This window comes from Lagopus leucura, unplaced genomic scaffold (assembly GCF_019238085.1).
Source record: "Lagopus leucura isolate 7727_CA_CO unplaced genomic scaffold, USGS_WTPT01 Super-Scaffold_100157, whole genome shotgun sequence".
NCBI lineage: Eukaryota > Metazoa > Chordata > Aves > Galliformes > Phasianidae > Lagopus > Lagopus leucura.
This window is the reverse complement of record NW_024962334.1, coordinates 28,709,260-28,734,231: the sequence shown is the minus strand read 5'-3', so window position 1 is coordinate 28,734,231 and position 24,972 is coordinate 28,709,260. Positions and strand designations below refer to the sequence as shown.

Below are 24,972 nucleotides of genomic sequence, written 5' to 3'. Positions count from 1 at the left end.
GAAAATATATTTAAAAAAAATTAAATAAAAGCACACGCACGCTTGCACCTCCAGCTAACACAACTGCATCACCTAGGTGACGTAATGACAGCACTTACAAAGTATATCAGAATGAAAATATCTAAATATAAATTGGAATTATAGCATCCTCTAGTAACGTCAAATAAGCAGTACAGTAACTTGTGAGATGTAAAAGAAGAAGAAAGACCCATCCTTTAGAAGCACGATACGTGCCGCAGGATTCTCAGGGTTTAGGGCAGGACCAGGGGCAGGTGAAGCAGCGCGGGGTGAATTCTGAAAGGCTCTGCGCTCTGCTCAGAGGGAGGACGGCGACTCCAGGAAACAAATGGCTCTGAGAGCTGCCACGTGACTTCAGAAAACAAAAAAGGGAGGACGAAAAGGGTGGGGTTGCGAGGATGCGACAATAAAATTGACCACTTCCAGAATGCGCCGCCAGTGATCCCACCCGGACCGTGAGGCGGTAAGGGGTACCGCTGCCGGCAGGCAGGCGCAGCTCAGGGAAACGCGTTTCAACCCGCTCCCCGGGAACTGAAGGCCCTTCATCGCACCCGGCCTGGGCTCCGGGCTTCGCTTTCGTCTCTCAAAGGAAGAGGCCGACGCGCGCCCGCAGGTGGCTGCGGCTGAGCCGCGAGCAGCTGAGCCAGCGCTACTTCCTTTCCAACACGGAGCAGCGTGATGCACTCGCTGTAGCTTCAGCTCGTATCTACCGCTGCCTCCATCTCCCAGATTCTAATGCCCATCTGTTCCAGGCTCCAGACCAGCGCCGAAACGTGCCGGAGCCTCCCTCAGCCACCCCCGGGTCCGGACACCGCGAGGACCTCGCCGTCCTCAGCGGGGCGGGACGCAGAAGAGGCCCCGCGCCGGCCGCATTACGGCCAGAACCCGCCCCGCCCGCTCCATCCCGACCCCTTTTCGTTCCCTTGCCTTCCTCGGCGCCGCTGACCGCCGCCTCATCGTCCCGCCGCGGCCGGCGCCCACAGGCCCCGCGCCGGATAGCCCGCTCCGCCCCGGCTCCGCCCCGCGCCCTCCCCCGGCTCGGCGATTCGCTTCCCGTCGGAGCCCCGCGGGCCGCGGCCGCCGATGAGTTTCCGGGTCGGCGGCCTGAACTTCTGCCGCCGCTGCCGATCGCTGACCGCGGTTGGAGAGAGGGAGGAGAGGAGCGGGCTGGGGCCGTGAGGCGCCGCCGCCGCCTTGCGGGCGGGTGCTGAGGGGAAGCGCCGCGCGGGGCCGGGCCTCGCCGCCCGCGGCTGTCAGCGCCGCCGCGAACAAAGGGACGGCCGCAGCCGCAGCGGTCCGCCAGCGCGTAGCGAGGTGCGCCGTCGGCTGTCAGCCCCGCCACCCGGCCCAGGCGAGAGAGCGCTCCAGAGACTGCCGAGCGTGGGGCAGAGCGGGGAAAGAGAGAGAGAGAGAGGAGCGTCCGCCGAGCGGATGGAGGCGCGGCGTGCCGAGCGCCGAAGGGCCGGGGAGAGCCCCTGTGAACAGCGGTGAGTACCCCGCCGTGCTGCCGCCGTCCCGGCGCCGCCCGGGAGCAGCGCGGGGCGGGCGGGGACGGGACGGCCGCGGGCACAGCTGCGAGACCGCGCGCGTCGGGGCGGCGGCGCTCCGCATCCCGGGCGGGGCGGGGCCGGGGTCTCCGGCGCTCCGCGGCGTCCTCGGCGCGGTGAGAACGAGAGGCGGCGCCGGCAGCTCTGGGCCGGGGTTGAGAGGAAGCGCCTTGGCGGAGGGGCGGCGGGAGCCCCCCGGGGTGCGGGCGCCCGGCAGAGCTGCGGGCGAGGGGCCGCGCTGCGGGGCTCCCCCGGAAAGTTGGGCCGCTTCGGTCGGGCCTCCCGTCGGGCTTTCCGTACGGAAGGAAGAGCGTCGGGAGCGGCAGCGGGCGGTGAGTCCCGGCTGGATGGCTCCGTGCCGCGCTCGGCGCTGCGGTCGTTACGCGGCCTTTCCGGAACGAAAGCGAACGCGCACCGTCTCACGGTCTCGTTTTTCTTTTTCCCGAGAAAAGCATTGAGCCCTGATAGGGTCAGCGTAGCTCGTGTATGTCGGTAGCGGGATCGCGCTCTCAGGCGTGTCAGAGTGCGCACTAGAAATCCAGTAGCTTCTGAAAACTGAGCGCAGCACCAGCTGTCCTTTTTTCGGAGAGCAAACACCGTGCGAGGTCCCGAAACAGCACCGACTCCCCAGAAAGTGCTCTGCAGAGTGAGGTGGTCTCCTGAGACCTGTATTTTGCTCATGGCCTCTCCTTCCTTACCGAAACGTGGCGCTTTGGTTGTAGGCAAGCATCAGGTGTACTGATACTGATGTACTGAAATTCAGATACGCTTTCTAAAAAGAGAGGCTGCTTTGGAGAAACTTATTTGGCTGCAGAGCTTAGCGATGAGGAGAGACTAAAAGGGAAGAGTCTTGCACATCTGGGGGTTTTATCTGTGCTTCTCCATATCTTTGAGTGTGAAGCATGGTCCATTCACTTTTAGATGCAGGGGAAAGTAGGAAATACTCTTCTTCACCCAAAAGAAAGAAGCTCTGTTCTTACAGAAAGTGAGGTCGTTTTTCAGTTCCTAACATTTGTCTTATTTCCTTGACGTGTATGCAGAAGTGGTGGCATTTACAGCCAGATGTCTTTTTAATTTTTTTTTTTGTGGTTGTGGAATGCATAATTGGCATGAAGAGTTCCAAAACTTTCAGTAATTCTGAACTCAAGCAAGTTCCACGTGTAACAAACCTTAGTTTAGTCTTAAAAGAATAAAATATTTTAGTAATGTATTATGCCTGAATAGAAGTATTACTAGAAACATACTGGCATAAATAAGCCGACTGATGTTGCTGATGCCCTTTCTTTATATATGCACTGAAGTGCTATTATGAATGGAAATTAATTTAAAAACAACAACAACAACAAAAAACAGCAGTGGCACTATACATATGTAGCATCAGTAGCCAAAAGGGGGATGGGGGAAAGCAAGGTGTAAGTTTTACAGAGCCCTTTTTCTGTTTTTCCCCTGGTGTGCCATACACATCTAGATAGGGTGAGGTAAGTACACACATCACTATCTGCTGAGGCTTTTTGGAGGAACTTGGAGCTTCTTAGGCACGTATGCTGTGTGCCAGTTTACATGTATCTGCTTGTTAGAGCTTTGTGTCAGGATTGACACCTCTGCTGTGATTGATTAGCACAGAATTGGCTTTTTGTTTCAGTAATAGAGCTTTGTTAGTTTTTGGTGTGGCCATTTGCAATGATTTTTATTTTTTTCCCCCAGTTATTTTCTTTGTTCTGTGATGGATTTTTTTCATGTTTTTGCTTTGCTGCTTAGGTATCATACCATCTCCATTACCTGAATGATTAATGAACTTCCCACTCAAATCTGAATTCTTGAAGTTGCTTTCTGGTGTTGTCCTTGTTGGAACTTTGTTACCTCTGATAAGGTGACTCATGACAGTAAGCAGAAAGTTGGAAAGCCGGAGCTTCCAAATACGCGTGCCGGGCAAGTTGTGTGTCTGCTCACACTGCTGCATTTTGCAGAATTAATGTTCATACATAGTAAAAACGGATCTTTGGTCATACTGCGTTAAGAGTTGAAGCCAAAGGAGTCTATGTAGTATTTAAAAACTACTTCTTCAGAACCTCTAAGCATCTTCCAGATTTGAGATGGAACTAGTGAAAACAATCTACCATTTTCCTCAGAGGAATGTTAGTTTGACTGGCTGGTGTCAATGAAATAGTGTGCTTTGCATCACAGCCTGTGTTAATTTGCTTTTTATATGCATTTGTGAGTATATTTATGTCTTGCCTCAAAAAGTAGCCTGAGTGGAATGCTGTAACTATCAGTATAGTGATAGTTCATTATCTTCAATTAATTAGTCCAGAAATCACTGTGGAGAAAAATAGGTAATAGTCTGTTGTTCCTACAGATTACCATTCACGCCCTGTTAACAATACTGCTGCTTTGCTTTTACTCTCATGTACCTTCAGTTGTACTATGAGAAGAAAGAAGTGCAATGTAGCGGGCACCAGGTTTTCTGCTGCTGTCTGGAGGTGATCTGAGGGAGCCCTTTGTGATTCCGCACTCTCTGCCAGTATTCTTGTTTTAGTAATTGAAAGTAATTTTCTGAACTTGCAAACGTGTTGTGCATGTGAATTTGAAATTTTAAACTATTTATATCCTTTTGCAAACAAGAGAATTGCCATAAATTTTTATTATGACAAACACTTCTTTAGGCTTAAAGCACATTTTTTAGTACTCATATTGTCCTTGAATTTTCTTTAACATATCTTGCTGAAGTTGCTCAGGGGAAACTTTCATTTTTACTTATAATTTATATTTTAAAGCACATTAGTGAACGTTGAAGGACAGTTGCAGTAAAAATACAGGACCATGTTGTAAATGGGTGGCTGCAGTGCAACGTGAGGGCTAAGTGCTGACTGGGATGGCTTTCCGGAGCAGCTGCACAGCAGTGCTGTGCCACTTTCCTCAGGAGATTTTCTGATCTGCCCTTTCCTGGTGAGAAAGACAAGGGATTTTGTTCCAAACTGGCAGGAATTCTCCAAGAGTAAGTTTAAGTATTCAGTATTTATATACAATCTTCTCTACTGGGGGGAAAAAAAAAATCCCTATATTAAATTTCTTGGGGATTTTCCCCTCTTCAGTAAGAGCAAAAAATAGATTTTCAATTTTGATATGTACTTTGTGAAAATAACACTCTAAAAACATACAAGTAAATGAACCAAATAGACTCCTGGAAGATGTACAGTCACCAAAAATTCTGTGGAGTAAAGACTCAAGTGGTAGCCAAATGGTGTATATTCGTTTCAGAGGAGTATATTTAAGCTGCTGAAAACCACTTATTCTTTGCTTTATAATAAGGGCTGCATCAGAAGTACAGTCTGGGCAGTTCTGACTCACTGTGGTGTTTTGTGTAAGTCCTGAGTTTGCTGGAACGATCTGAAATAGTACATTTGTATTCACTGCTGGTGGTTAAGTGCAATGGCATAATAACTTTCTCATTTTAGTATTCTGAAATAAAGGATAGTTTTTTGTAGAGGAGAAGACCTAACACAACTGATTTCTGGACCATCTGCAAGAGTGTGTGATGAAAGTTGGTTAAACAGTCTCAACTTTTGGTAACTGGATAATAAGCTTTGAAAACTGAAATGAGTTGTTTTGCTATCAGAGCAGTTGGCTGTGGCTTCCTTTCTTGTTTAAGCAACACAGTAAATCACTGCTTGGATGCCTCCTACATTAAGAAATGTTTGTAATTCTGAACTGATTTTCTGAAATGTGAAGTAAGTTCTTACATGTCTTTTTTCAGAAGCCAGTGTAAGAGATAGGAAGATAATAAATACGTATTAAAGAACAAGTCTATTGTTTGTTTTCAAGTTCTGGATTACCGAGAAGTACTGTAATACTTATGTAGGCAGTATTTTTTCTTCTTAATGTAATGCCTTTAAAACGGTTAATTTTTTTTTTTTTTGTTATTGCTCTTCCGTACAACATTTCTGCCATTCTCAGAGCACCTCTCTGTGTTGCTGTGATGTTTCTCCTCTGCTTCTTTGTATCATCTCTTTTTCATAGAGAATTGAAGGCTGTGTAAAGCAGAACGTCACTTGGTTTTGACTTGATGTAGACTTTGACAATTGATGTCACCTAGAGGTAATGTGTGAGATAGCCATAATCATTCTTTTACCACTTCTCAGTTGGGTTAAGTGTGAAAATTAAGTGTAATTCTCTGATAATTATCTTAAAATCTTGACAAATGAAATGGTCCTGTAGGAGTTGGTGATCTTTTTGAGATGAAAGATGCTTTGAGAAGAATACAGTTTGGAGGCTTCAAAGCTGTTCTGGGGAAAATTAAGTTAACATATAGAATCTTAACTATGCGTATACTAATGGCATGTTTCTTGACTGTTTTGTTTTCAAAGGCAGTTAAATGTAAACCAAACTTGGCAGCTGATTCTCTGTCCCAGGTGCTTTATCTGACAATTGCTCTTCTTGGCATTTAGCATAGGAGATAATCAGTTTTTTCTAGTTCATAATTCTGCTTTCCAAACAGGCCCTGCTCATCCATATAAGAGATGCATCAAGTGGCTGGAAGAACATCATATCCTGTTTGTGTGTGGCTGATTTTTATCCTGATCTTAAATTACTGAAATGCAGGGCTGTATGTATGCTGGGACTTATTTTAAGCAGTAGCAACCTGAATGGTGTTGTAATAGAATTTTCCCCTGGAATGTTTTTTCTCCATTCCTTGTGTGTGTGGATTTCAGGATCTTTAAATCCAGGTGGCTCTGCTGTGTGTTATTTCTCAAAGCAGCTGGGAGACAAGGAAATACGTAGTCAACTCTCCATCTGCAGATTGATATGTAGAAATGTCTTGGCAGAGTAGAGCCCAGAAAATGTGTTGTTGTTCTTTCAAAATGGTGAGTTTTATTGGTACTTTTGAGAAACTGCAAAAACATACAGCTATTAAACTGAAGCCCAAAGTTCCAGCTGTGCTAATAATGCAGGTTTTATGCCTTAGCAGTTTCAGGATCTTACACTGATGGAGCACTATCTTTAACTATATGATGAGAATTTGGACTTTCATGGCAGTTATATAGCAGATTTAATGGAAGGAGGACTTATGGCTCTTCAGCAATGGTTTGACACATTTATTCTCCAGAGGTAGTTATGTTATGAAATTATCAGATAATGTAGGGCTGTGCAGCACTGTATGTTGTATCCTGCTCTAAGATAAAGTGTTCTTTCTGAATGAACTCAGCTACTTTGTTCTCTGAAAGCTTGTCCACGGCCTTGCTCCCTGGCTTGTTGAAATCACTGACACAGTTGCAGTATGAGCATAGGTCTCCATATTCAGAAGAATGTGTCAGAGAGGATATTTTTGATTGGAGCTATTTCATTGAGCTGCCAAGCACAAACTGTGCACCTGAAATACAAAATAAATAAAGCAACAGCAACCCAAGTTGTGGCTAAAGAAGCAGCTTTATTTAGTGTCTTGTATGCTGGAAGTTCTTTGTAATGTTGTGTTTCCCAACCTGTTTGTTAGTTAATGTTTAACTACTTGAGAGTTCTTTACCTTTTCAGGGCATAATAGCATTCAGTAGATGAAATAGAATAGGGAGACTACAAATGCAAAACTGAATGATGTGGGTGCCTCACCACTGCATTCAGTGGCTGACACGGAGCTGTGTGTGCTGACAGGCAGCACTGCTGTTCTCACAGACCTCAGCTGGCTGAAAAGGGGCAGATTGAAGCCTCGGGAAGTTGAGTGGAGTCTGCAAATTGAAGCAGAATAACCTGGAAAGCAACTTCGCTGCTCATGACACTGCTTTCCTGGAGGACACCAAGTTAACATGAGTCAGCAGAACGCCTTTGCTTAGGAAGAGAGAAGCCAGTGGCTGAGACGAGTGATCATTTCTGTCTACTTAGCACTTACGTGACTGCATCTGAAGCAGTGTCTGCCTTTGGGCTTCCCAATAGGGGAGAGGTGCTGATGTACTAGGGCAGGCTAGGGGAAGGCTACCATCATGATTAGGTAATGGGAGCATGCAACATAAAAGGAAAAGCTGGATGAGCTGGGTGTCTTCAGTGTCAAGAGAAGGCTAAGGGGCATTATAAGCAGTTTTCTGAAGGAGTTGCTTTTAGTTCAGAGGCATCTACTATAAGCAGCGTGTATATATGTATGATTGTAGACTGCCATATAGGATTTCTCTATATTGCTTTATAAAAGGATACAGCTACTGGGCATTGGTGCTGTTGTGCAAAGTAGCATGGGTTTATTGGTTTCTGGTGTCTGTCTACTGTCAGCAGTGAATAAGCGCATGCTCATATCAGATGATGTGGCTGCACAACCAACTCCTATCTCCCTCCTCCACATGCACCTAGTCTTAATACAGCTGAAGCATGGCTGTGCAACATTCCAAAGGAACAATATGATTTTATTAAGTAAATACTATCATACAGTTCAAAACTTGTTTTTTAAGGAAAACCTGGATTCTGTATTGACAAAGATTTGAAGTAACAGTTTAGTGCTTTAAATATGACATGTCATAGATGGAATAGACTCACTCATATGCAAAGCAGTCTGAGGTTTGTACCTGTGTGCTTAATAAAGGAGTAGAAAATTAAGTTCATTTGGCTAGAATTGGAGTTAGATGGCGGTGTGTTCTAATCTAAAATAATGTATTGTGACGTTTAAATGAAAAGAGGTGACAGAGGTTTTGATCTCTTTGTTACCCTGAAATGTAATATAAACAAAAATGAATAAAACAGACATGTAATCTTACTGTAAAGTCAATATAATGTGCCTGTTGATGCTGTCTGTATTTCATAGAATAAGTTCAGCCTCACCAAGTTCAATTCAGAAATCTTGTTGAATTTTTCTGCATGTCTATTATATCTACAGGGAGGGAGGAATCAGCAGGGAAAGCCAGAGTTTACCTAATGGTATGATTCTCTTAAGAAAAAGATGAATAAAGTTTCTCCTAAGTTAGTCAGCCTTAAAAGTATACTGAATTTGCTGTGGTTTTACAGATTATGGTGTTAGGATAGCCTTAAGGAGTTGCTAGTAACTGTGTCTTTCATTTTTTGCAGGTATAAAGGTTCTCAATTTTAACAGCTGTTCGTGAGTTCCAAAATAACCAATCTTTGCTAAGGAAAAAATTCAGATCATTTATTTCCTGGATGTAACTTCTGTATGAAACCAGACAGTATTTTCTGGATGTTTTCAACATCTTTTAGCTCCCTACTTCAAAGTAATAATGACATGCTCATAAAGGCAGACTGGGTCAATGCTAAATGAAGTTCAAAAAGTTTATTTTTGAAACTTAAAACCTCAGTATGAACTTTGAACAAAAAAAAAATGTTCCAGTCTACCCATGACTTACTGTGAAAATTCCTGAAGCCAGACAGCCTGCTCCATATCATGCCTCTCTTTCACCATTGCATACTTTCTTTTCCCCACAGCTGCCTTTCTGCTTTCTGTAGTCATCTGATGATTCCTGTTGTCCTTTCCAGCCTGCTCACCCAGCAGCTGTAACTTATGCCATGCAGAGTGGTGTGATTCTCTGCAACTAAGGATTCCTCTGAAGAAGAGTCCTTTCTCTTTATATATTTGCATTCTTAAAGTTGATGTGACTGTTTAGAGTTTTAGAGTTTTTTAGAGTTTTTTAGTAATGCAGGCCTGAGTATTCTGTTTCCAAAGTAGTTTCAGTAGGACATGAAGCTGTAAAACTTGAAGATTGAAGGATTTTGTTATGGAGTTTGCCATTCCATTTGATAAAGTGAATGATGTCTGGTTTATACGGATACTTGATTACACCCTGCAAATGTAGTGTGATAGCTCTGCTTCGGTAGGTTTTAGACCAGAGTTCCAGTGTCCCTGATCCAGAACTCTCCATTCTGCTCCAATGCAGTGCATTCTCCAACAGGTAGTAGAGTACATACTGTTTTCATACAAACAGCCACGTGGAAAGGAAGCTTTTTTTTTTTTTTTTTTCCCCAACTATCTCAGCTCTTCATAGATGTGTGTTTTTGTTGTTGTATGTTGTTAGTTATGGCTGTTCTTTGTTAGGTTTTTACTTCTTATTTTTACAATTACATAGATGTTCCACTTCTCTCCCTTCTTGTCTATTGCTGTTTTCTCCCTTCTCAGTCTTTTAGGGAGCAATTCAGTACATCCACAATGTTCTTCCTGCTATGCAAGATGTTGTACGTGCACATAGGGTGGCACCAGGCTGTGTGTAAGGTTTTCAGAAGACCATAAGACTTAAATCCTTTAATACCTGCAGCCTGTTGATTAGATATTTCAGTTTCTGCATCTCCACCAGCATGGAAATCCCTGCTGGATTTCCCTGGATATGTTCCTAAGTGAATTCTATTATAAAATATCATCCAACAGGATGTGCAATATAGGAAGGACACAGAGAATTGCTGCCTGATGTTTAAAAATTGTCCATTTCCAAACTGCAGGTGAATAGGGGCTGTACTAGACTTTTTTTTCTTCAGCATTGTGTAAGTTCAAGTTAGTAGAACTTGTTCTCAGTAGAGTCCTGCGGGGCCTCCTGCAGCTAAAGCAAACATCTCTCCCCACTGCTGCCTTGCTTTTTGACTGCCAAGGTAGCAGGGCTTGGATGTGTTTGCCCTTCAGTAAATGCAGGCTCAGCTGTGTGCTTTTGCTGCCTCTTGGACAGTTATTTTAGTTGGTATTTCCACCATTTCTTGCTTGCTTAGTATTGAGCATTGGAACATCTGCTGCTGCTATTAACCATCATCCCTTTTTTTGCATAAAGATTAAAACTGAACTCAAAGGCAGGTGTTGGTTCTGCTAAGGTATCTGGAGGCGCTGGAGTGACTACTGTGCCAGTTCTCCTTTGGGAGTTTGCTACTCATTGTAGGTGGCTTAGCACAGGTGTTTACAAGCTGGGGTGCAGCAGGAGCACAGCTCTGGTGCTGCAACACGTGCTCTGTATCTACAACCTCCCACTCTGTCCAGTTGCATCCTCCTATCTCTGCTCCATGCACTGTTCCTTTTGAAAGCAGTGCCACTGTCAGGGCCTTGGGGCTAATAAAACATTAATGCTGGGCTGCACAGCAAAACTTGCTGTGACTGCTACAATAGGGCTGGTGTATTCCTGCCTTGCCTTCAGAGCCCAAACTACTGTTGGTTTTGCACGGTTTGCATATCACTGGTGTTTCTGCTTCAGTCTGCATTTCAGTTTGAGAACATATTTCCATTATTTGCAGTATGGACTGGTATAAATAACTGCCTGCTTGATACTGTCTCCACAGTCTGGCTATTTGGATCATCAACATCTAAGAAAAAAACTCAAAATGGGACTGATCTGAGGTGCTATTCTGATTCACTGTGCAGAGACAAAGGCTCATACCAGTACAAAACTAGGAGAAGTGTGGGAATATGAGTATATGGGAAAGGTGGATCAGAAACAGGAAGGGCAAGATCAGCTCTGGTGGCAATTTAAACCATTTTAGATACTAGTTTAAGTTTCTCAAGCAGCATTAGCATTATAAAAAAAAAAAAAAAAAAAAGAGGCAGATTTCCAGCATGCCAAGTATATGCTTCATAATAACAATAAAAATGATTTTCTAATTTCTGAAGCTCTCAGGGAGGTCTGGCAGAGGTCGTACATTGATCTGGGCAGCTATGACAGAGCATTGGGCCTGGGGGAAGACAACCCAAGACAGGAACGAGAAGTGCAGGGGATAATTAAAGTTTTGTTGTTGTTTTTTTTATCTCTTATGGTCTCTTTATGAACAATGAGAACCATTTTTAAATAGGCGTCTGTCTATATGTTTGCTGCTGTGGCATGTTTTCCATAAAGCATCTGCAGTGCATTTATGAGCATCACAAGTCTGAGGGCTTCTGAAGCTAATGCAGCTTGTTCCTCTAAGCTACTGTCTCAACTACCACTGGTTGCTTTTGTTCCTACAGGTGTGTGAAATAAAACCAGCAGTAGGATTCTTTGTCTAACAAGCTTTCTATTTTTGAGTGTGACCTGAAGTGTGTTTCTGTCTCGCTTTACTCAAAGAAAGTTCTACTAGAACTTTCCAGCTGGTCACGGATTGCTAATTGAATTTTCCTAGCAACAGGTGAGGCTGCTTAAGGACAGCCTCACCAGGCATGATGGCAGAGGAGGTGAGTAGGCTTGTCAGACCTAAGAGGGTGGCAGGGTGACAAGGCTTACTCTGCTGTTTTGCATCAGCAGGCTGCAGTGCACCATCTCGGCTTGGAATGGAGGCTGCATGCCTTCTGTGCCTGATGTGTCTGCTCCGCAGCTGTGTCTGGGGACATCAGAGTCTTCCCCCACATGAAGAGGCATGCCTGCCTATGGAGGTGGCAGGAAGGAAAGCATCCTAGTCGCAGTGCCCATGCATCAGGGAAAGCCCCTGTGCAGATGTTCTCTGTGACTTTTCTCTGAGAAGCATTCAGAAATAGCGTTGTCTGGGAATCTTCTGCACAGTATCACTGGCGCCTCCCAGATCAAGAGCATGACCTGGATCTTTCTGTTCTGTGGGATCTCTGCATATGGTGTAGTAGCAAATACGTGACTCTAGGGTCCCAGAAACTCACCAGAAACACCAAGCCCACTAGTGAGATGGCGGTGCTGGCGGTGTGGTCAGGCATTCTGTTCTTACAGCCCTGGGAACCATATGGAGCAAATCTGCAACCAGCAAAGTCAGTGATGAACAGAGCCTAAGCTGTGTTAACTCCACATTGTGTCTTTTGATAATAGATGGGCTCAACGAGAAGCAATATAAAGCAAAGGGTATAGGAATCCAGTGAATGTTGTTTTTCAGAAACCATGATTCCTGGCACAGTTACCAGCTATAAAAAGTGAAAAGGCAGCAGCTTTCCATCCAAAAAAACCTGAAAGCATCCTGCAAAAACTTGGACAGTCCATGAAGACAAATTAGTGGGATGCGTGTGATGATTGTAGCTACTGAATCGCAAGCCAAAGACATGTGCTGTGGGGGCCATTCACAATCTGATATTGAGCAGGCTTAAATCTGTTACCTGAGATAACACAGAGATTGTGTATAACTGTCAAATTACAGTCTAAGTCTTTTTATAGTGCAGCTTTTTTTTTTTTTTTTTTTTTTTTTTTTTTTTCTCCAGCGTTTTGGTTTAAAGGATAAAAAGGAAAACATTTCCTGGCTGGTTTATTAGACTATAATTAGCACTGAGTGTTAAATCTGTTTCTGCATGGGGGAATTTTCTCTTTTGTATTGGGAAACCTTCAGTAAGATTTTTCGGGTCTGCGTTGGCTGTTCAAGTGTTTTAGGTGAGGAGGCGTTTCCTTCTTCTTCCCCAGCAAACAAGTTGTGGAGAAGAGTAGTAAGAAAAATGATAAGGTTTACAGACTGCAGGAGAGTGGAGGAACCAGGAAATTTGGAGAACAGGAGTTTTTTGGCAAGTTTCCTTTATTTATTGTTATGAGGTAGAGAAGTAAGGAAAGCAAGGTGTGAGTATGTGATACCATGAACATGATGGGAGTAGGAGAAAAAGCACACTATGGTGCTTGCTCTCCTCTGCCTTTTGGTGTCACAGAGTATCTGAAAAGCATTGCTGAGTGCTGTGTAATTACTGTATCTAGAAGGTATGGTATATGTAGCTGCTGAGGTGGCTTATACCATGCTCACAGAATAAGGTTTCCCTTAATAATACTGTACTACCCTGCATCTTTCAGCTTCCTCTTTCCCTCTGGGGAAAGACATTACTGTATTCCATTGTTTTTTACCCAACAGGTAGTTTCCTCTCTGAGGACTCTTAGGACTTCTTTCTACTGTTTGATATCATTCCTGATGTTCTTGTTCTACAACAAAAAGCTGTGTGCTAAATTCTCTCTCTTACCAGCTTGCATTCTTTGTCCTATGTCTGGCTACAGTCTTTCCTTCATAATTCAGTTTCTTCCAATGGGAGAGGAGTCTTTCATGAGGCAGTGGGAAGTCTAACATCACTGAAAGACAGACTGTCGCCCTTTCATCTTAATGTAAGAAATAGGCCTCAAGGATATTCTTTACAGAATTCTGGCTGAATCAAGCAAAGTGAATGAGATTAGCATAGACACCATCCCTTTATAACATATCATTTGCCAAAGTGAGATGTACGTATGTTGTGATAAGAGCCAGGGTCTAATTTTGTAGGTCTGATCTCAGAACTGTCAGCCTGCCTTGGATCTTGTGGTAAAGCTGTGGAGACTCTTTCGGGTTATTTTTCTCAGTGTGAAAATGGCTTTCTTTAGTACACTTCTTGATAATTAAAACTGTGCAAAAAATACATTTTGTCACATTTACTTTAACACTACTTCAGTGCTGGCTTACTGTCTGTTAGTGTAAGCCTGATGTCTGGATTATTAGGAGATACTCTGTAAGAGTGAGCTGCATCAGCCAACACTTGGAGAAATAAAGCAACCTGAGGAATGGTCAGTGGTTGTCATAAGGGAGAAGTCAGGTGCCGTAAACCTATTGAAATTCTTTGAAGAAGTTAAAGGGAAAATTATGGTTGTTATAATCTAGTTGGATTTCCATAAGGCATTTGACACAGTGCTCGATTAAAAGTCTTAATGAATTCAGACAGGTGTGCGAGAGTAGGTATGTCCTTCAGATGGGGAAGTTAAAACAGGAAAAAATAGGCAATTTTCACAGTGGCTTAAGGTTACTGACAAAGTCCCAGATAGATGACTTGCTAAGACCTGTGTGTGCTTTTTGATGTACAGATAAGTGATCTGGGAAAGATGGTAAGTGCTGAGAAAGTAGCATGTGGAAATCAGTTTAGATAAATGTGGAAGAGTCACAGGGTTGGAAGAAAAAATCTAAATTTATATATAAAACGATTATCTGAACTATGACCACTCAAAAACAAGATCTCAAGGTTATAATAAATACCTCTGAGGAAAATCAGCTCAATGTCTACCAGCGGCCCCAAAAAATAATTGCGTGTTGAATGAATAGAGGTCATGCCTCCACTGCGTAAATCCATGCATGTTGTATACAGCTTCTGCTCTCCCAGCTCAAAAGTGTTTTAGTGGCATTGCAAAAAGATCAGAAACAGTAAAAAGGAACAGAAAACTTGTACCAAATCCAATTCATAAGAATTAGGAATCAATGTGTAAGGGTAACCTCTAAAAAGATTGATCTGACAGCAGAATAAATACCTGTAGCAGGCAATATGATAGAAATCTCTCAAATCACAGGGATAAGTAGAGAGAGTTTTTTTCTGCTGACTGCTTCTCAGTTCTTGTAGATAGTGAAAATGATATTTCTTGAGTGTTAGATTACAAACAGAAAGGTGTTTCTTCACACTGGCTGGTTAAGCTGTGAAATTGTTGTGGCTGTTAAAAAAATTTCTGCAGTATCAGGGAATTTTTGAACAGATTAATGGAAGAAAAATGTACTGCAGCTTATTAATACACAAGCTGCATGTCTGGCTGAAGCATTCATCAAGTGCTAAATTGCTGAAGGCAAGGAGAGGATTGTGGAAGAGGATTGGTTCATACTTCCCAGTTTTTATACTTTCCTGTGGTATACTCTGCTGTAGCTTTCTTGGACAAAATCTTGGTGAGAAGTATTTGATTCAGTAGGATCATTATTTCAATTATATCATCTTGGAAACAAAATGGGAAAGAAAGGCACACGTGTTGGTAACAAAAGGCTCTTAAAGGAATGGAAGTTAGCTTCTGTTTTGTTTCATTCTGTGAGGTGCATTCATACTGTGACTCGATAGAAATTTTGCTGCAATCCAGATACAGTGCTGTTTCATGAAAGCCACATGACAAAATGTGTTTATCAATAAAATGTTGACATAAACATTAGAAGTGATAAATGAGATTGCTGGAATTGAAAGAGTAATCTGGTTGTCGTTAAGAGTATACATAAATAAAATTCAGCTTGCTTTTACTTTATGTCTTCAAAGAAAATTGAGATAGGATATAGGATTCTTTTAAGATAGTAATTATCTTGTTTTAGTTCCATTCAGAATTTTGCACATTTATTCCAATTAGGAAAATTGCTTTTATTTTTGACGAACAGCGTGGTTTATCGTTTGTTTGTTTGTTTCTTTTTTTTTTCCCAGACTGTGTGAAATAAATTCCAAAACTGCAGAGGACTCTTTGTCAGACCTACAGTCTTTTTTAGCTGCTAGCATAATATTTTCAATTATTTTTTTCTACAGCTTGTCCAGTATTTTTGTAAAGAGTGATTTATTCAGGTTTTTTTTCCGCTTAGTAATGTAGTTACCAGAAGCTCTTCAACGTTTTGAGTTTCTTAGTTGGCTGTAGAAAGAGGGTAGTCAGATTTCCAAAGTGAACATCAATTATATCAATAATGCATTGGCTCCAAGAATCTATCAGAATTTTTGCAGTTGTGGACATAATGATGCAGACAGTAAGATCGTTCACAAATAAATCTGTATGATGAAGAATCCGCATTTCAGGACATGGTCAATCCATTAATTGTTGGACTAAATACATTTTTTCTCTTAGCAGATTGTTCATGGTCTAATCAGGCTTTTTACAGCTCTTTCTGCAACATGTAGGGCTGACTGCAGTCAGGAAGATATTGAATTATATCAGCTTCTGAGGTCCAGGAACAGTTTCAATGCAGAAAGTAGCTGAAACTGAGAAAAACTATTCCTGCATTTCTTTCACATTTAAACTCATAATGGTGTTAGAGAAACACCCTGGAGAAATTAGCTGAGATTCTGCTGGAAGATCAGCTCTATCCTATTCCTTTTTTGATAGATAAGTCCTGTTCTTGGGAAGCACAGCGATCGGGGCCCTTTCAGTCATCAGAGATCCTTCCTTTCTCAGTGCCTGAGAGCTTGTTCTCTCCCTTCTGTGAAAAATCCTGGATTTCTTCATGAGTTGGGGCAATGGTTTTCATCTAGAAATTGTTGCTCTACTTCTTTATCTTTTGCTGTGTTGGGTAGCCTTTCACCTTGATCAACCACTTGCTTGACTTAGTGCTTTTTCACATCGTCACATTCGGTTGGGATTGCATCTTCACACTGCCCCAGGTACGTTTGAGCAGCATTCAGGCTTGCCTTCTCTTAGCTTTTACCAAAAAAAGTAGGAGGATGTCCAAAGAGGTGCCTCAGTGTTCTTTAGTCCAAACTCATGGAAGTTGCCATTAAATTAGTGCACTGAGGAGGAAAAAGAATGTTAAATGATTTTATCTGAAGGAAGAATAATTTGATTACATAGGCTGCTTAGTGAAGTGTGGTATGATGTAGCCTGTATGCTAAACCAGTAAAACAAAGCTGTTCCTGCCTTTCTACAACTACTGCAATAATTTAAAATGAAAACCTACTGCAAACCAGTTAGCTTTAATCAGTACAAATGCAGTTGGATTTATTGTTGCACAGATGCTGTTTTATTGTTATGACACATTTCTGCCCAAACAGAGTTGTTTTTCAGGCAGTAGAAATAAGTTGTAAGAATCTGGTAACTGGAATGCTGTGGTTTAGAAAATAAAGAACAGGTTTTATGTCAAGGTTTTGCTGTTTAAAAAAGACTGAAACAGGGAAGTCTGACAGGATTTTTGAAAGAATGATAAGAGAAGAGTGGGGTCTATGTTAACTACAGTTCTTTGCACACACAAGCAGTGTGGGCCAAGCAGGATTGAGCAGAGATCTCAATAGTCAGCACTCCACACTTCTCAGCAATCTCAGCTATGTAACGAGCATAGAAGTGAAACGTGAAGTGAAAAATAACTTTATTTCTGACATAGGCCTGCTTCCTTTGCTTATGGCTTAGACCTTTAATGTTTTGAATTTTAAAACACATTGTAATACTCTTTTTTTAAGTTTAGATGTCAGGAGAAGTAGTAATATTAATGGTTTGTTTATGCTTCAGGGAGACTCATTGACTCATTTGAACAACTAGTTGCTAACTTGAGGAGGAAAGCTTGCTCAGTGTCACTGGTTTGGGGATGTATTTTTTGGCAACAAAATTATGAAAAATAATGCACTGTGAGGAACTTGGTTCTGTGAATAAGTGACAGTTCTTCAGCAATCTGGGCATCAGAAATGTCATAACCTGTGGAAAGATTTGGTTGCTTTGATTGTGTCCTGTAGTGTTGATGGCTCCAAGTCATTTCAAAGTCATAAAAACAATGGTATGCTTCAGGAAAAACTACCTGGCACTCTGAGTTTGGATGACTTACAGAAGGATGTAAAGTGTATGTAGTTACTGTGTATACAGCAGATAGTCACCAATACAAGACTGCATATTCACAATTAAATATTCTGTTTTGACCTCTTGCATTCAAAATAGTGACTGAGAATCATGCTCTGACTAAATTATATAATGTAGTTGAACTAAAACCTTTGTGACATAATGAGTAAGGAGTACTGCGGGGTTTTCTGTCAACTTGATTTCATTCCTTGCTCTCTCTTTGCTCTTGAAGGAAACCTTGTCCTGGCTGGCATATTGTATGGACTAGTAACACAGACATAGATTACTTGAGAAAGTTTCAAGAAAGTAGATATCATTTTAAGAGACTTACGTGATCCTGATCATTTCCAAGAAATAAAAGCCAGAATAAGGAATGTTTGTAGGAGAACTACAGTTCACCTACTTGTGTATGCCCTTATGTCTGTCAGTTTAAATAAACACCTACTTGGTTTCCTTATATAGCATTCATTGCAATGGTGTGTGGATGATGCAACTCTTTACTGTCCTTTCCCATTCTTGTTTTGACTTTTTGCCCACCAACTCTTTAGGCTGTTTTCCCTGAAATCCTGCATTCTTCTTGCTCCTGGCAGTCCAGCCAGGCTTGTTGGCTGCCTCTTTTTCCCACTGCCTGCTCTGGGTGCCAGCAAGAGCCGTGGGAGCATAGGAGAGATGACAAAGCTGATGTTCCTGTCTTCTATGCCTGGCTTTACCATTGCTCTTGGGAGCAATCATGGAGAACGTTCCACCAAACACAGGTAGCTGTTGTATCATCCCAGTGTCCATACAGTAAATAGCTGAAGATCTTTTCAAATAAAGTTACACAAATTTAATTACTGGGATAAAACAAATACTTTTTTTAGGGTGGTTCTTGAAAATCTTTGTAACATTAAGCCTCTGTACTCCATTTCATGCAATTTGATATAAAACGGGTCAGGTTTTGCACAATAGGATGCTCTGGTACTTTTTCTTTCCTCCACTGCTTGCCTTACACAGTAAAAGTCAATGTAGAATTCTACTAAGAGCAGCACTCATTAGGGTTGCATTACTGTCTATGCCAGTCACGAGGTACATTGATTTTATTAAGAGGACAACTGATTCAAAATAAGGGATGTTTTTTGTGTGTGTTTTTTGAGATATCTTTTTTTTTTCTTGAGAGGGATGTGAGTTGCTATTTTTTGTTATGTTAGATAAACTTTATTCCCACTCTTTTTCTTTACTTTCTTTGGCTTGATGTTATCTTGAATCCAAAATCACTATCATACCAACAACACTGTGTTTCACTGCAATTACACTAGAGTTAAGTATAATCTTCACAAAAACAAACTGTAAGTGACATGCTATAATTAAATTTTGTTATGCATACCTTTTATGTGTGTGATTAAAGAGTTTGTACCCAGTGGAATAAACAACCCAGTATTTCAGTATATGTGTTTTTAACTTTTGGCATAACATTTCAAGTTACATTTTTAATCACAGAATTGTGTAAATTAACATTAGGTTAGATCTGGTGTGTATTTTGCCATTTCCCTGTCAGAGTCAGCATTAGGTATATTAAATATTTTATCAAAACTGCAACTAATTTTTGGGCATGGGCAAGGTGCAAGTAATGACAGTCTGGTTAGCTGAGGGACAAGTTTGTTGCAGCAGTGTTCTCAAGATCCTGGGAACTGAGCACCTCAGCAAACAGGATGTGCAAATCTTTGACTTGAAGGAGTTAAGCAGTTCCTCAAGTTGTCTCTCTGAAATGTTGTAAAACTCTTTGGAAATACTGTGTAGAAATACTGTGTTTTGCTGTGGGAACCTGTTTCATTTCAAACACATAGTGATCTCCTGGATTCTGTGTTTAGACCTCAAATGAATGTGTTGCTTTGAAGGAGTGCTGACCAGTTAAATCGCCTCTCTGTTGAAAGGAAATTGATTTGTTTGTTCATCTGAAAAAAATCGCGATATCTTTGAAAGATCAGCGAGGTCACATTGTCTTTTAGCTTTACGGAGAACAAACTAGCAAGTAAGAATGCTTCCAGGAAACAATAAAGGTATGTGCATGTTTGTTTCTAGTCCAGCACTTCTGTGAATGTTGTTTGTCATCTTTCTCCGGCAGTTAATATGCTTTCCTCACTGCCCACTTGAATAGCATAGAAACAGATACTGTTTTAATGTAGAATGTATTTTAGAAAGTTTCACCCCATAGATATGTATGTAATAATTATAATACACCAAGTAGAGATGTCCTCTGTCAGTCTTCAAAGCCTAAGGTTGATTAGTTTATTCTGAACTGTTACATCCTGCAGACTGCCAGCAGTCCAGAGGCTGAACATTTGTTCCCTTGGTCAGAAGTCAGTGATAGGATTCTGATTGTTGCTTTACTCTGACAATTAAAAGTGCAACAAATGTTTTGGGAGAATCTATCTTGAAAACCCAATTTTATTTGCTTAACTTTTTTACTTCTCTTTTTGCTTAATTAAAATAACTTATTCGTAAACCAGTAATTTTTTACGTTAGAATGGCACTGACTTCAAATTTTCAATATTTCTACAGAATGTGACTGTATGTTTTTAGAAAGTAGGTGGAGCACTGCCAGCTATATACAGCCTGATTGCAGTTGACTTTCTTTGTGTATTCGTGGTTTTATTTGGTGAGATCCACCATCTAGACCTTTTTCATATTTACAGAGTAGAGCCACAGTGTGACCCTACCAAATGGTTCACTTCCCCTATTAGAAAGTGTTGCTAAGCTGGGCAGTGTGTGCTTCAGGACTGTATTAAGGTTTTTCAATGTACAAGAATTTGTTCAGATTTTCCTGTGGAGGATTCTGATCTCGAGCAGCCCCGTGTTAGCAGCATCTTTATTTTTGCTTTCTGTAGATGTGCCTGAAAGGCCAAAAAGTTTGGATTTCTTTTGTATCAGTTTAATGGCGCTGGTATTGTGCTAAGGTGAGAGCTTTTAGCTGGCCAGATAACAGAGGCTCTCCAGAGGGTTCTTTTCAGGCTACAGTGCAGTTTCAAACCTGTTCACCTGAACGTTAACAAGGCTTTTAAGCTGTTTTAAGCTAAGCAAGTGTACTTGAAAAACACATCCTGAACTTAGTCAAGACAGAGTCAGGGTACATTGCTCCCTGTTTAGGCTGGCTAATTAAGTTCCTTGTAGGTTTTTTATAGCTGTTCTTGTGTTGCTGTGGCGCATTTCTATTCCTAACAGCATTCACAGAATAGAATATCCCAAGTTGGAAGGGACCCACAAGGACCTCTGGGTCCAACTCCTGACTCCACACAGGACCACTGAAAATCCAAACCTGTGTCTGAAGGCTGTCCAAACACTCCTTGAACTCTGGCATTTGGGGCCGTGCCCACAGCCCTGTGCAGCCCGTTCCATGCCCACCGCCCTCTGGTGCAGACCCTTTCCCTGACCCCCAACTGCCCCTCACCTGATGCAGCTCCGTGCTGTTGCCTGTTGCTGTCACACAGAGCAGAGCTCAGCGCTGCCCCTCCACTCCTTGTGAGGAGCTGCAGCTGCTGTGAGGACTCCCCTCAGCTCCTCTGCTCTGGGCTGAGCAAACACAGGGACCTCAGCTGCTTCTCACACCTCTTGCCCTTTAGACTCCTCGCCATCTTTTTAATTCTCCTTTGGATGCTCTGTAATAGTTTTCTGTTCTTCTAATGTTATGGTACCCAAACATGCACACACTGCTTGAGATTACCCTCTATTTTTCTAAGCATCTCAATCTCATAGGAACCCACACGTTTTTTTTGAACTCTTGGCTCTACACAGGGCCAGTCTGTTTATTCCCCCATCCATTACCCTCTAAGCCTTTCTGCTGTAATTCTTGGTGTTTTACCATGTATCTTTTGTCTGTTGGAACTGATTTTAGAGGTGATAGACGTTTGTCTTTAACTGAACTGAGCTGGATCATTGCTTGTTGTACAGTTAAACAAAACATGTTCCAGCCCTTCTTGAAAAGAAGCTCCCACCCAGCTGGCACAGTGACCTTGGAGTGTGAGGGTAAGGAGAAAGGCATCAGAAGCGTTTGAATGGAGCTCTCGTGCTGCCAGTGTGAGAGGGACTGAGGGAACACTGCCAGTCTCTAGTTCGTATTTGTCAGTGTGTTACTGATGCAAACTGTTCTGAGTCATCACTGCTTGTACATCTTTATATAGAAGACTGGATGATACTTGTTCACTTTTGCTTCTGGGGTATGTGATGCAGAAGTGGTGTGACCTGCTGTAGAGAAAACACTTCTATAGGCATTTATTGAGCTACCAGTATTTTATGCAGTGTGTCAGAAGTGTTTTGAGGTATTTTAGTAGGTTGAGCAGTCTATCGTGTATTTGTTATACAACAACAAACACTGTGTTTGCAATTATAATTCCAGAACTATCAAACATTCCTGCATTTAGCTTGCGTTAATCTACAAGAATTTTGAGCATTTCTTACTGTGTTTCTTCAGCTGCAGATCTAGATAGATGAGATCTTTGGGTAGTAATGTCAGTACTGTACTAGGTACAGGTATTTTATATTATTTAGGATTTGATTAGTCTACTTAAGCAGAGGAGTGAAAAGCTATCCCCATATGTGAATTTCAGAGAACTTTGCAGATTTTGTTGTGTTTTTGTTGTTGTTGTTCTTGTGTTTTTTGTTTGTTTTTAAATAATTTTCCAAAAATATGGTGTCCTGGAATGAATCTGAAATAATCTGCAATTACAAGTGAGACTATTTCATACTCCAGGGTACAGTTACAGAATGATGATTCTGTTCTATTGTACTGAACTGTTGCTCTTAGGAAACAGAAAAGGATGTATTGAAACAGATACACCTTTTAAACGGGGCTGTTATGTTTTTATTTTTATTTTTTTTACTATCTGCAGGGATGCTGTGCTCATTTGACTCTATGGTATCTTGTGCTTCTGTTATGTTTATTTACCTACTCCCAGTGGATTTACCACATTTCATTTTGATGATGAGGAGTGTAAATACCGCAGACAACACCATGGAAATTCATGTAGCAATTACTTCAGCTACAAAATGTAGATTTGTTTCCATAAAGTTATACCTGCTTCTTATCTCTGCTACATCTGTCCTGATTGCATAGCTGACAGTGTATCAAGGCAAAGGAAGCCAGAGGCGTGCTTAAAATTATTTTTTCTCCACAAGCCTGAGTTGGACATGGGCAAATGAAGTGTGTCTGAACGGAAATATTCCACCTGCGTCAAAGCCTTTGTGCCTGAGTTAGCAAGCTGAAGTCTAAAATGGCCAACTTCAGTAATAACTTCAAACCTTCTAAGTATGCACACACATACCAGCAGGAAAAGTTTGTAATGTAAGTTACTAAGCTCTCTATCCTGCAGACATATAAATGAGGAAATAATTCCTTCATGACCCTGTACTACATTTGATTCTGTCAAATTCTCAATGTTATTTTCAATCTTAGTATTTAAAACAAAGAGAAGGTATGTATTGGCTATCTTTCTACAAAGGTTTAAGGCATTATATTTGTATATATACGAATATATTTAGGGCATTATATTTGTATATTTGTTTTCTACATTGGAATATTAATTTTATTTTTTGGTCTTTACTTTGGCATGTTAAATATAAAACTGACAGTGTCAGCTCCATTCAGAAGGTTTAAAGTGGATAGGATGCTTCCATTGTTTCATGTTGAGGAGCTCTTTTGGCACAAACCTTAGAATATTTCAGTGTAAAACAACAAGAAAACCAAGTTAGTTAAGAAAAAAAAAAAAATGAAGTACCTCTTTTCCGTAATATGATTTGCTAGCTTTTCTTGCGTAGTTGTTATGTAGAACTTGGTGGGGATATTTCTCCGTGGGCAAGTGTCCAGCAAGTGAAATTTTTGCCCAGTGATTTAAGTTTGGTAAATCTAAAATCTTCAAGCTTTTAAAAATTAGCTAGCCTCTGCCAGCTAGGCGTTAAGTAAGTAAGCATTTTTGAATGTCTTGTTTTTAATATTGTCCTCCTGGTAGCAATTAGGACAATTTTTTAGCATTTCATGGAGAGAGGAGGGAGCAAGAGAAGAAAGGATAAATCAGTGCTTTGAAAGGACCTGGTATTCTGAGAATTCTTGAACATAACTTTTGAGTTGCACCAGCATTATGGTGCAACACTCTAAATATAGCAGGTTACTCGTCTTTTTCCTAAAACATGAAGCTGTTCATGATTCCCTTCTGCAAATGATTTGATTTGTAATGCAGGACAGGCTGCAGTAAATATTTTATAAACTCACCTTTTAAAAATGGGCTGTTTAACTGCAGTATCCAAAGCAAATAAAATAGTTACCTTTTGAGCTAACTGTGCTTAGAAGAGAATATGCTGTAAGAATGCAGAATAATATTTTGTATTTTCAGCGTTATCCTTTTTGTCTTGGTGGTTCATTCAGTTGTCTTTGCAAGGGTATAAAAAACCGCACATAGACCAGTTTTAGTAATAATGTACTTTGATGATATTAAGACATCATTGTTAGTGACTGTGTAATGTGTGTCTTCTTCACAATCATGTTCTTGTAGTTTACATGAAAAAAATACTTTTGAGTACAAAATATGCTTTTTAAAATTTTTTTAGCCTACAACTTGTATTCAAACTTTACAGGGTTACAGAGTTGAATAACCAAGTGTTTAAATGGTATCAAGTTCTACTGATGATTTTTGCTTGTTATAATAGTTAAAAGATTTTTTTGTGCAAGAAATATTTAGCATTTTCTTCTCACAGTGGAACCTAAGTATTTTTTACTAATTTTGATAAGTTTGCTAAGCTGTGCTGTGTAGTATAGTATGTCTCCCTTTCCCTTCTCTGATTTCCCAAGACAGAAAACTGCTGCTGCAGTGCTACAATCACGTGCTACATTTCAGCAAGAAAACTTGCTTTAATATTAAAGGAAGTTGAATGTAAATTTAGAGATGTCATCTCATGAAAGTCTTGTTTATTGAATACACTGCTGTAAAATGCGTGTTAGAAGTAAGGGGTTTCAAAAATAGCTGTCTAATCCCTCTCATACAGTATTTGTTACAAATTTCAAGCAAGCAGCTTGGCCCTATTTCTAGGGAGAAGCTATTTCTGAAATCCTATGAAGCCATTAAAATTGTCCTCCTTCAAACTCACTAGTATGGTGATGCCCATGAAAAAATCAATAATAATTGGGCAGCTGGTGCAACTGCAACAAAATTGCATTTGTGCCTTCATCTACCCACCTCGTTCTGTATTCACTCTTTTTTGATGTTATACTTGTTCTTCAGGCTCCTGTGGGAGTGTCCATCTCTGTTAAA

At 41.2% G+C, this 24,972-nt stretch overlaps 1 protein-coding gene across 2 annotated transcripts in view; it reads left to right on the top strand.

The window, feature by feature from the left end:
* The first annotated feature begins 1,322 nt into the window (after nucleotides 1–1,322).
* Nucleotides 1,323–24,972, top strand: part of ANKIB1 (ankyrin repeat and IBR domain containing 1) — an 87,609-nt gene continuing 63,959 nt past the window's right edge. For both annotated transcript variants that reach the window (XM_042888427.1, XM_042888426.1), the window contains exon 1: nucleotides 1,323–1,505. The gene's annotated coding sequence lies outside the window, so the exon portion shown is untranslated. The remainder of the gene's footprint in view (nucleotides 1,506–24,972) is intronic.